Source organism: Sus scrofa, chromosome 13 (assembly GCF_054392235.1).
Source record: "Sus scrofa isolate SSC_HxYL_T2T_F1_AM1 chromosome 13, Sscrofa_HxYL_maternal_Yorkshire_Landrace_v2.0, whole genome shotgun sequence".
Classification (NCBI taxonomy): domain Eukaryota; kingdom Metazoa; phylum Chordata; class Mammalia; order Artiodactyla; family Suidae; genus Sus; species Sus scrofa.
Window position 1 is genome coordinate 170,021,770 of NC_139395.1, and position 12,327 is coordinate 170,034,096.

The following is a 12,327-nucleotide window of genomic DNA, read 5'->3' on the forward strand; positions in this document are numbered from 1 at the left end:
CCATTATTTCTGATACCAGGTTTTATTTCTGCCTTATAATGATATGCTTATTAGCAAAGAGACCCTTACTACGTGTTCTTATAATGGCTTCTAAAAATAGAAATTTCTTTATCTTCTATTTGCAATAAATAGTTTAGCATAAATTCAGAAGTAATGTAACATATAAGGTCTTTTGCAAATAAGTCAGGACAGTTATTAATGAAGTATAGTATACTAAAATATGGACAAAATATTTTTATAGTACAACTATTTAATAACAAAAATTATTTTAAAGAGCAATCAAATGGCATTTTCTGATTACTTTAGTAATCTTAAAACACATATACTTGATGCACATATGTTTGACTATTTGCTTATGAATAGAGCTTTTTTCCTCTGGCCATTAAGATAATACTATACAAATGAGTATGTTATATGAGTATCAGAGGGGATGTTTGAGTAGCTGAAGTTTACAAGGACTACTCTAAGTAAGGGCAATGTTTACAGGAGCCTTGACATCTAGACATATTTAGAAGACTAACCAAAAATTTTAAGAAGTCTGAATAAACTTGTATTCTTCCTTCATGCCTAGTAGATTTGAATCTGCATCTTACATTGCATACTAAATACAACATTTCTATTGCCAAGATTAGATTTCTGACAAAGTTGACCATTTAAAATATACTATATACACCAATAATTTTTTTAATACCAAAAATTCAGAACTAAGCAAAAGAAACCTCTTAATAGTCATGAAAGTGAACTATACAAACATTGCAGTTTTAAACCACAGGAGAAAATTTTTTAAATCACTCACTAATTATAAACTTGCATGTGTATGTGAACACACACAAACACACACACACACACAGATTTAAGCCAACAGCCTGAAAACTACATATACAACTAAGCCTAAGAAACCAAATCTAGGAATTCGATGAAATATACAAACAGGCAAGTACAGTTTGCTGTCAGAAGACATTTATAATTTGTGTAAATAGACCTATTACCCAAAAAATGTCACTGAAGATATTAGAAAATTTATATTCTGAACATGAACTCTGAGTCAATAGGGGAGGATTCAAGAATATTCACTTGAATGCTATGTTAGGGTAAAGAGGGATTATGTGTATTTTGAAATGATAAGATAATTTTTGTTTTCTCTGTTTCTTGTTTGTCTATCTTTCCTTTTGTTAAGAGGCTTTTGTCTGTAAGTAAAACGAAAAGGAGAGGGGTATCATAGCATAGTACATAACAGCTCCAATTTTCCAATTTGTCTTTTGGCCTTTTGTTGATGCTCCTTCCTACATATGCTTGATATTATAGCTAAAACATTATAGAAAATTCAGAGAGTGGTGACATATTTAGACGTCAAAAGTCTCATAGAAAAGTAACTGTTTCTTTTTTATGCATTTCTTTTTCAAAATTTGACCACTTAGAGACTCATAAGTCATTCACTGCTAAAAAGAATGGGCTTACCATATTTGATGATCAGATTTTTACTCTTAAGTCATAATTGTGAACAAACCCTAATTCTACCAACAAGAAATAAACAAGTATTGGTTATTTTTTAATTAAATAATAAAAGCTGTCCATATTTTCAGATATACAAATGATTCTCAAAGCACAAATATGGTTGACATCTTTTGGTGAAATGAGTCTCAGATTTGTGGCCAAAAAAAAAAAAAAAAAAACCCTCAAAACAATCTTGGAGTGAAAATGTGGTCAAGGTGGAAGTCAAAGAATAATTAAATAATTATAGATAAATAGAAATTTGAAAATCTCAAAGAGTATCAAGGTAATAAGAGTATTAGAACCACAAGGAGTATAAAAAAGAGAAGGCATGTATTGTTTAATTTACGTAATTTACCCATTGTTTACATTGTTTTAAAACTTTTTTTGAGCATCTACTTTATGAGCAGTACTTATCTACAGCATTAGGTAGTCAAAAATCAATAAGATATGGACTGCCCCTGCTTCATTTTTTATATAGTAGAAATAGAATTTAAATAAAGGTAAAGAAACAAAAACAAAACTATAAAACATGGTAAAAGAATACAGACATATTTAGCAGATGAAGAGATACTTTAAAAAATAATGACATTGAGAGAATGTGGCACACTTATCAGCTATTTAAAGAACCAGTTGGAAAAATGTCATAAGAAAATATATATTCAAAGACTTCAAGGAAGAGAAAACTCACAGAAGCAAAAAGCTGAGTGAATTTAGTGACTCTAACAGGGATGAAGTAGAATGGTGATCTGAAGAAATTAGAAAGGTTTTATAGAACCTGTATTATTAAAGACATAGATCATGAGAAGGAGTTTGAGTTTTATTTTTCTGATGAAAAGCTGGAAAATGCTATGAATTTAAACAGGTAAACAAACAAACAAACAAAAAAAAACAGGATTCCAAAGGAGGACAAATTAGCTTTGCAATTAATACCTATGCAAATTAAATTTATTATGTTCTTTCCTCTTCCTTCTCCTCTTCCACCTAAACTTTGTCCTTTCCTCTCTCTCCATCTACTCTGTCTCCTTCTCTCCTTTACACACTGCCTCCTTCTTTCCTTTTTCTCTTAATCCTTCTTCTTCTTCTTCCACTGAGTATCCTCATTTTCTTTTACTTCTTTAACAGGAGCAAACTTAAGGACTTTATAAAAAACCCATATGCCACCCCATGTTAGTTAATCATGCTGTATTTGGTAATGAAAGTTTGGATTGTGAGCAGCATAATTAAAGACCAATTGTATATAGATAAAACTCATTCAGGACATCTCATTACCTCATGAGAATGCATCCTGGTGGGGGGGTCACTGTGCAATTTATATACAAACTCTTCTCTCATGATACTAACTTACTTTTCATGCTTATAAGAATCTCTAGTAGTGAGTCTGGGGATTTAAGCCAACCTAAGGTTTAGAAAAACTGGTAGCATTCACTAATTCATCCATCTAAAAGTTTAGTATTCAGGTCCTAAAGTTCATATATACAGTCTATGTCATTGGATTTGGTGCATAATTACCCACTGTCTAGAATCCTTTATGGCATTGTGTACAGCTTATCTACCAAGGAGACCACTACCTATCTGAGAGCACTCATTTTGTGACTTGTGCTATTTTCAGCGATACCATGGAACATAGAAAAGTATTTGATTCTGAGTACGTGCTCAGCAATTATTGTGGAATTGAACCACTACCTATCATTTATACTCTAAGTTCAATATAGTTAGAAACTAGGTCACATTCATCTTTGCATAAAATATACACTAGCTTAATTACCAAGAAAAGATTAAGGGAGTTCCCAGTGGTTAACGAATCTGACTAGGAACCATGAGGTTGTGGGTTTGGTCCCTGGCCTTGCTCAGTGGCTTAAGGATTCAGCATTGCCATGAGCTGTGGTGTGTGTTGCAGACACGGCTCGGGTCCCGCGTTGCTGTGGCTCTGGTGTAGGCCCGTGACTAGAGCTCCGATTCGACCCCTAGCCTCCATATGCCATGGGAGTGGCCCAAGAAATGGCAAAAGGACAAAAAAAAAAAAGAAAGAAGAAAAAGAAAGAAAAGAAAAGAATAGGTACTCCATGTGTTTGCTGAGTAAATGAACAGATTTATCAAGTTTTCAGTGTTACTTTCAGGAAAAAATACTAAGGAAAAGACCTTGCTATAGTTGTCAAATTAAAGTAAATCCATGGCCCACCTTTTCATTTTGACGTTTTTCTTTCCCCAACTTTTAGGACTCTGAAAGAGTCAAAATGAAATATTTGATTAAATTTTTGAGTTTGCCTAAAAAACATGTCCAAGATCGAGAAGATTGTCCTTGAAGATTTTCATAAATATAATCAAGACATCCAGAGAAAGACAAAATTCCGCTTGATGTTTGTCAATAGCGATTAATCCCTGGTAAGCATTCTTCCTTACCATTCCAAATTAGGGAGCTAAAATGAAGTTTGTAAAGATAGTGTGGGGGCCTCCTTATATTTCCTTAGAAGTCCACATAAATTTATAAAAAATCTTACTCACATGAGTCATTCTAGTAGTTTGTAAAAGTTTGCACGGACTAAATTCTGTCTGTTTTATTTATTTTTTTTATTTTTTGTCTTTTTTTGGGGGGCGGGGGGCACACCCACGGCATGTGGAGGTTCCCAGGCTAGAGGTCCAATGGGAGCTGTTGCTGCCAGCCTACACCAGAGTCACAGCAATGCCAGGTCTGAGCCGCGTCTGCGACACCACAGTTCATGGCAACACAGCATCCTTAACCCACTGAGTGAGGCCAGGGATTGAGCTCACGACCTGATGGTTCCTAGTCAGATTCGTTTCCACTGTGCTACAAAGGGAACTCCCAACTTCTGTCTGTTTTAAAATGCATGGTTAGGGATTTCCCGTTGTGGCGCAGCAGAAATGAATCCGACTAGTTAACCATGAGGTTGTGGGTTCAATCCCTGGCCTCTCTCAGTGGGTTAAGGATCTGGCATAGCCGTGAGCTGTGGTGAAGGTTGCATATGTGGCCTGATCCTGCACTGCTGTGGCTGTGGCGAGCAGCTGTAGCTCCAATTCAACCCCTAGCCTGGGAACCTCCATATGCCACATGTTCAGCCCTTAAAAAAAAAAAAGGTTAATTCTCAATTTAGCATAGGTACCTGACAATACAATACAATTAGAATTATAGTTTCAATATTTTCATCTTACATTTTAATATGAAAATGAAATAGTATATTGCTGTCAGTGAACTGTTATGGTATGCAATTTGTCAGTAATAAATCTGGATAATATTTCCAAAAGAGAATTCAGTTTTACAATTCCTTTTCAGTATGATTAAGCCTGCAATGAAACATTTAATTCACTTGATCGTGGTTTTAATAAGCATCCAAATCTAAACTAAGCTATATACAATTTATTGAGTTGTTTATATTATAATACATAAATATTTAAGTGATCATTCAGATAGGGCCTCACTGATTTTCAAAACATTTAATTCATACATTCATGGTATTCATATCAAAAGCTGACTATATGTCAGGCTCTGTGCTATAGTGAGTGCTAAATAAATTCTCACAAACATTTTATCATTCAGAATGCAATGCTTTAGGGAAATTTCCTCAGCATGGAATTTCACGTTCAGTGTCTGGGTAAGGTGAGAATTGGGAAAAGTTGTCATCATATCCATCTTCATTAAGCCTTTTTTTCAAAGTTAATGAGCATGTGTAGTAAATTTTTTTAGTAAATCTGCTGTTTATAAGCTGCTAATTTCTTTTCTTATGAAGCAGGAAAAGATATATTTTGAGTTATAAGCCTGTTCTCACTTTATAGGTAACTGTCTTTATCGGTACTTTCTGAGACTAGAAGCTGGTAAATAAGGTCAGGAAAAGGAAATTTTAAGCATTAACTAGATGCCTTATAATTAAATGGATGTGTTTTAATATTCAGTCATTTTGATGCACACTGTCCAAAGTAAAGTGTGTTCAGTCATTAGAATGGTTACCTTGTAGTTTAAAACATTCTGTAAGGTGTTAGAAATTCCGAGAATATCTGCATTATTCTTTTAAAATTTAATTCTCAATACACACACACACACACACACGAAAAACCTTGCAAAGATACGTTGCTGTGAGTAAGGATTGAAAGAGAATGTATAGTTAACATGTCCTTAATTAGAAAACTAGACATTAGTTATTTTGAAATGGAAATGTACAAATGATATTTATGTTTTAGCTCTTTTGATATGGATTTTGGCTTTCATGTACATTTTAAACTTTTATAGAAAATTAGTGTGTACAATCATTGGCATATATTTGAGATAGACAATGATAGCTAGATCAAAATAAATCTTTATTGAATACATTCTAATATGCATAGATTATATTAAGGTGGATTGCCAAAATACATCCAATGGTAGGTTGATTGGTTTGCTAGGATGCCATACAGAATACTACAAACTGGGTTGTCTGCACTGAAATTTATTTTTTTCACAGATCTAGAAGTCCAAGATCAAGGTGTTGGCAGATTTGATTTCTTCTGAGATCTCTTATGTTGGCTTGCACATGGCTATCTTTTCACTATGTCCTCACAGGGCTTTCCTCTTGGTGGGCACATCAGTATTGTCTCTCTGTATGTCCAAAGTTTCTTTAGTCAGATTGGATTAAGACCTACCTTAAAGGCTTCATTTTAACTTAATCACCGCTTTAAAGTCTCTATCTCCTAGTCACATTCTGAGGTGTTGCAGTTAGGGTTTCAATGTAGGAATTTTGAGTGGGCCTTAATTCAGCTGATAGAAATAATGTAATAACTCTATGTAAAACAAAATTTCTTGTAACAGGACAATTGACTCTGCCTTTGCTATGCTCTTTAGTATCACAGGTAACACTTTGAATTGCATATTCCAATAAAGCTTTTGGGATCCATGAGGAATAGTGTACTGGGGCTTTGCCTATCTTTTATTTCAAAGAGGATTTCAGGCTCAGGCAACAGACAGATTCTTGTTTTAATCATTTAATCAGAATAAAGTGTCATGTTTAAATTAGTAAATACTTTCCTTTACTAAATATGTGCAATATGATGCTGAATCCATTGTGTGCTGATTTCTCCCCCTTAAAATTAATCTTAGATTGGTTTTGTTTGTTTGTTTGTTTCAACATATTCTAATGTGGAGCATCTGACACTCCTGCTTTTATTTAGATTAAATGTATTATGAAACTTAATCTTTGTATGTTCTACTGATGTTACCATTTCAACTTTTCCTACTTCTGCTTTCTGAGAAACATACTTATTCAATTTTATTTTATACTGTTCTCTTTTCTGGAAGTATTTTTAAGTTTTCTATGACTATTTCACTCAAAGATATAGCCAGGTATAAACAGACCTCATGTAACATAAAAAAAAAAAAAAAAAAAATCTTAAGGCACCAGAATCCTGATTCTAGTTGTTATTGGGTATCTACATGAACCATGTAACTAAAATATAGCCATGTACATAGGCTCTTTCTTTTGGGATTTTATAGTACTGGCAAAGGGGTATAATGATAATAAAAATATTCATATATAGAGACAATGTTTTGTAGGCACATAACTGTAAGTCTTACACTCACATGTCTGTGGAAAAATATGTATGATAATCACACTAGCTTCTAATCTCTATCTCTAGTTACCTCTTTAGAATTGATGTTGACAACTATAGATTAAGCATTTGTAGCTCACAGACTGCTTTCCTGGTCAAGATCCTTTGCTGCATATCCCATCTCATTCTTTACTCACAGCACCCTTTCAAAGATATCTGATTCCCATTCCGGCCATTGTAATTACTGGGAAGAGAAGTATTAAAATTGACTTGTTAATCCCTGGGATGACTGCTCAACATTGTTTCTCTCTTTCTTCTAACTCAAGCATACAATGTCTGCACTTTCTCTCATTTACATTCTCAACCTAGAATCAGCATTGCTTTTAAAATCATGGCATGAGGGTGAGCTTAAATCCCGATAGCAGAAATCTATTTCTGTCAAATTTTCTACCTTAAAAATATTTTATTTTATGCTGAACCAAGACTCATTTTCTATACATTATTGTAAAAAAGTATCTACAAGTAACAATGTTTCTGGGCATTGCCCTTGTATCGTTCTCTTTCTAAAGTCCCTACAAAGAAAGCTGACCATATTATATTTTTATTTATTTATTTATTTATTTTGTCTTTTTGCTATTTCTGGGCCGCTCCCGCGGCATATGGAGATTCCCAGGCTAGAGGTCGAATCGGAGCTGTAGCCACCAGCCTACTCCAGAGCCACAGCAACGCGGGATCCGAGCCGCGTCTGCAAACTACACCACAGCTCAAGGCAACGCCGCCGGATCGTTAACCCACTGAGCAAGGGCAGGGACCGAATCTGCAACCTCATGGTTCCTAGTCGGATTCGTTAACCACTGCGCCACGATGGGAACTCCCATATTATATTTTTAGAAAGAAAGCAACCATATAAGCAAAAGCTCAAAGCTTATTTGGAAAGCTTATTGAAAACTCTGATTATATAAATATTAAAGAGAGTCATTGATATCATCATCAAACATCCCTCTCAAAGATTAAATGAATGCTGATGTGGTACAAAGTAATTCTCCTTTAACAACAAGCCACAACCTGAAATTATATATTAAACACATTTCCAGTGGACCCCATTTTTCCTTTGTATACCTAAACTATATTGAATTTCAGAGTATAAAATGAGAATGCCATTAATTACAGATTTATGAGAAAAATTTATTTCTCATAGTAGAAGAGCAAGAAAAATTTCAATCATTCTCTACATCTGTGGGCAGCAGTGCTGCTCGCAAATGGTTTCTGCTCTTTGTTCTTGTCAATACAAGTTCTCTATCACTTATATAAAATAATTTAATATAATTAATTATTGTATATGATTTAAAATTTTTATTAGGGTATGTGAGTCATGAAACATGTTGTTTGCAAGCAATAAAACCATGCTTTTAAATGGTTTCTGGAGGAAATGAATTGATCAGTTACTATCATGGAGCCTGAAGAATCTTAAGAAATGTCTGAGTACCAGGTTGTAATGACTCATAGTCAGAGGCGTCAAGAAAATTATACTACAAGACTGTTCCAGTGGAAACATATTGATCCCAGCCAGTTCCAGGAACAGACTCTGAAGCTTGCTGTGCACATGCTTCCACCAGGCAAAACTGCTAGAATTACGCCTAAACTCTCTTGGAAAGTGGAACATTATTGCAGCCACCCATAACATGATAACAGATTCTGTGTTACTTGCTTTACCGCATGACCAGTTTCTATATTAAAGCTTCATGCATTGATTTTCATTTGTGAAGCCTAGGTCAAATCTATGTACTCTGTCAGAAAAGGCAAATTTATGTATTTTCCTTTGGGAGAATTCTCAAATATACAAAAAGTATTCAATCATGACATGTGGCCTAAAAGAATGACAAATATCTGTTACAGAGAGACAGTGTGGTTTGTATATTTAATTACTCCATTCAAGCTGAGATTTAATGTGAAACGGGAACAAAATAGAATAATTAATCATTCTTATGTAGCTTAAAGAAACAAGAGAAAAAAGGAGTTGCATTAGTGCAGCAGGTAGGGAACATATTCCTGGAACAGAAAGGAGAGATCCATATCTACATCTCTCTCTATCTGTCTGTCTGTCTATCTATCTATCTATCTATCTGTTATTTCTTTTAAGTAACATAGTACTTCATTAATATTCAGCTATCTCCCTTGTCTTAATTCTTAGAGAATTCATATTTTAATTAAGGAAGGAAAAGGCATATCAAATTTTGTAAGTTCATTCTAGAGGTCCCTCTAAGAGTTTAGTTATGAAAGTAGGAATAGTTAATTACCCCAACTCACAGACCTATATTACATATGTTATTGTTAAATTTATCATGTTTTGTATTTTTACACATTTGGAGTCAGTCAAGGTTGTATTGGATTAGACTGTCATGGAAAGGGAGACTACTAAAGGGATAAAGGGGATAAATCAGATAAAATATGCTAAGTACAAAAGGAACAAAGCTTGATTGTTTTCTGTCCACCACTTGTTACTCTGAGACATCATCAAATTTCTGACTGAGGTAGTCTTAATTCATAAGAATTACAGATTTATTTATATTTTATTTTATTTTATTTTATTTTATTTTATTTTATTTTATTTCATTTTATTTTGTCTTTTGTCTTTTTAGGGCTTCACCCATGGCATATGGAGGTTCCCAGTCTAGGGGCCTACACCACAGCTACAGCAATACGGGATCTGAGCCACATCTGCGACCTACACCAGAGCTCACAGCAACACCAGAAACTTAATCGCATTTAGTATCCTTGCAAGTTATTATTGGATTTTTTTCATATTTTTAAAATTTATAACAAATGGAGTTACAAGCTCAGAACTTATTATCTCTTAGTTTCAGACTAGTTTATGATAAGTAAAATAAAATCTTAGGATTAGAAGAAGACACTGTTAACCAAGATCTATTTTCTGGATTTAGTGTCTTCTATTATGTCCTCCCAAAACAGAGGAAGAGCACTCATTTTCAGAAAAACAGTATCAAAACTTCTCCCAAACTGTCTACAAATTTTGGCGTGTGGCACATTGTCCGTTGAGCTCCATTTTCTGGGTTTTCATGATTGCATTTCCTGCCACTTCTTTTTTTTTTTTTAACTCAATGAATTTTGTTACATTTATAGTTGTACAACGATCATCACAACCCAACTTTATAGCATTTCCATCCCAAACTACCAGCCCATCCCCCAAACCTCTCTCCTTTGGAAACCATACATTTTTCAAAGCCTGTGATTAAGTATCTATTCTGCAAAGAAGTTTGTTTTATCCTTTTTTTAGATTCCACATATAAGTGATAGCATATGACATTGGCATCTCACTGTCTAACTTCATTCAGCATCATTATTTTTAGGTCCATCCTTGTTGTTGCAAATGCCATTAATTCATTCCTTTTTATGGCTGAGTAATATTTCATTGTATGTATGCACCACATCTTCTTTACCCACTCCTCTGTCAATGGACATGGTTGCTTCTGTGTCTTAGATATTGTATATAATGCTTCAGTGAGTATTGGAGTCCATGTATCTTTTTGAATCATGTTTTTTTCTGGATAGATGCCCAGGAGTGGGATTGCTGGATCCAATGGTATTTGTATTTTTAGTTTTTTGAGAAATCTCCATACTGTTTTACATAGTGGTTGTACCAGTTTACATTCCCACCAACAATTTAATAGGGTTCCCTTTTCTCCATACCTTCTACAGCATTTATTGTTTTTTTTCTTAACTCAATGAATTTTATTACATTTATAGTTGTACAACAATCATCACACTTCAATTTTATAGCATTTCCATCCCAAACCCCCAGCCCATTCCCCTCCTCCCAACCTATCTCTTTTGGAAACCATAAGTTTTTCAAAGTCTATGAGTCCGTGTCTGTTCTGCAAAGAAGTTCATTGTGTCTTATTTTTAGATTCCACATGTAAGTGATAACATATGACATTGGTGTCTCACTGTCTAACTTCATTTAGCATGATAATTTCTAGGCCCATCCATGTTGCTGCAAATGCCATTATTCCTTTCCTTTTAATAGCTGAGTAATATTGCATTGTGTATATGTACCACATATTCTTTGTCCACTTCTCTGTTGATGGACATTTAGGTTGTTTCCATGTCTTGGCTGTTGTAAATAGTTCTGCAGTAAACATTCCTATTTCCAAACTAACTTAATTGCAGTGTTGTTTTCCTGTATCTCCAACTTCAGTTGAACTGGACGAAAGCCTAAAACCTGGGCTTAATTTTGCAGATTTCAATGATTCAAGGAAGAAAAATTCCTCTTGCCTTTTGTTTTTTTTGGGGGTGGCAACATCCACTGCATATGGAAATTCCTGGGCCAGGGATCATATCCAAGCTGTGAGACTTATGCCACCCTGCAGCAATGCCAGATAGAACTGGGCCATGGATGGAACCTGTGCCTTCAGCATTGACCTGAGCCACACCAGAGACAACACCAGATCCTTAACATACTGTGACATAGTAGGAACTCCCCCTTTTGCATATTTTAAAGACAAACACATCTTAATTCTAGTGTGCAAATCCCCACCAAGTAGCTTTAAATGTGTTTAGCCACAGGAGACCACCTATAACTCTTCTCATCACATTTCTCTGAAATGAACTAGAGAAAAAACTGTACTAGATTTTATTATTATTAGAGAATGAGATCTTACTAGAGAATAAAAGTATTCACACTGGGAGGCACAAAGAGTTGTAGATGATTTGTAGTCTGTGATGTATAAGTGAACAATATTATCCGGATTTTACAGGTGAGGGAACTGAAACTTAGAAATAGTGTTTCAGTAATGACTATAGTAGAATCATGGTAAAATCCAGGCTTCTTCATCTTTCTTGAAATGGTAGTTTTTATAATTTCCTTTATATCAATGTTTCTCAGCTGGGGCCTTTTTGGCCCCAGAGAACATTGACAATGTCTAGAGACATTCTTTTGTTGTTACACCTGGAGATGCTTCTGGCATCTAGTGAGTAAATGCTCAAAATGCTATTAAATATCCTGCAGTACACAGGACAGAACCCCACCCACACCCCAATAAAGAATTATCTAGTTCTAAAACTCAGATAATGGTTAAGTTGTAAAATCTTGTCTTAAATATTATTTACGTATTTTTGGTATATGGAAAGAGCCTGTACTTACAGAGGCAGTAAGGGAATAGAACAAGTATTCTTCCTTGCATTTACACACAAACTTTGCTAAAAAAGCAAACATACGGTTGGCTTTCCTAGATCAAATAAAGTGTCTATGTAGTGCTTCCAAGGCTATGTAGCCATATCTCA

At 34.6% G+C, this 12,327-nt stretch overlaps 1 protein-coding gene across 3 annotated transcripts in view; it reads left to right on the top strand.

The window, feature by feature from the left end:
- LOC146397761 (uncharacterized) overlaps positions 1-12,327 on the top strand; it is a 448,274-nt gene that overhangs the window by 242,326 nt on the left and 193,621 nt on the right. The gene's annotated exons all lie outside the window — the stretch shown is intronic.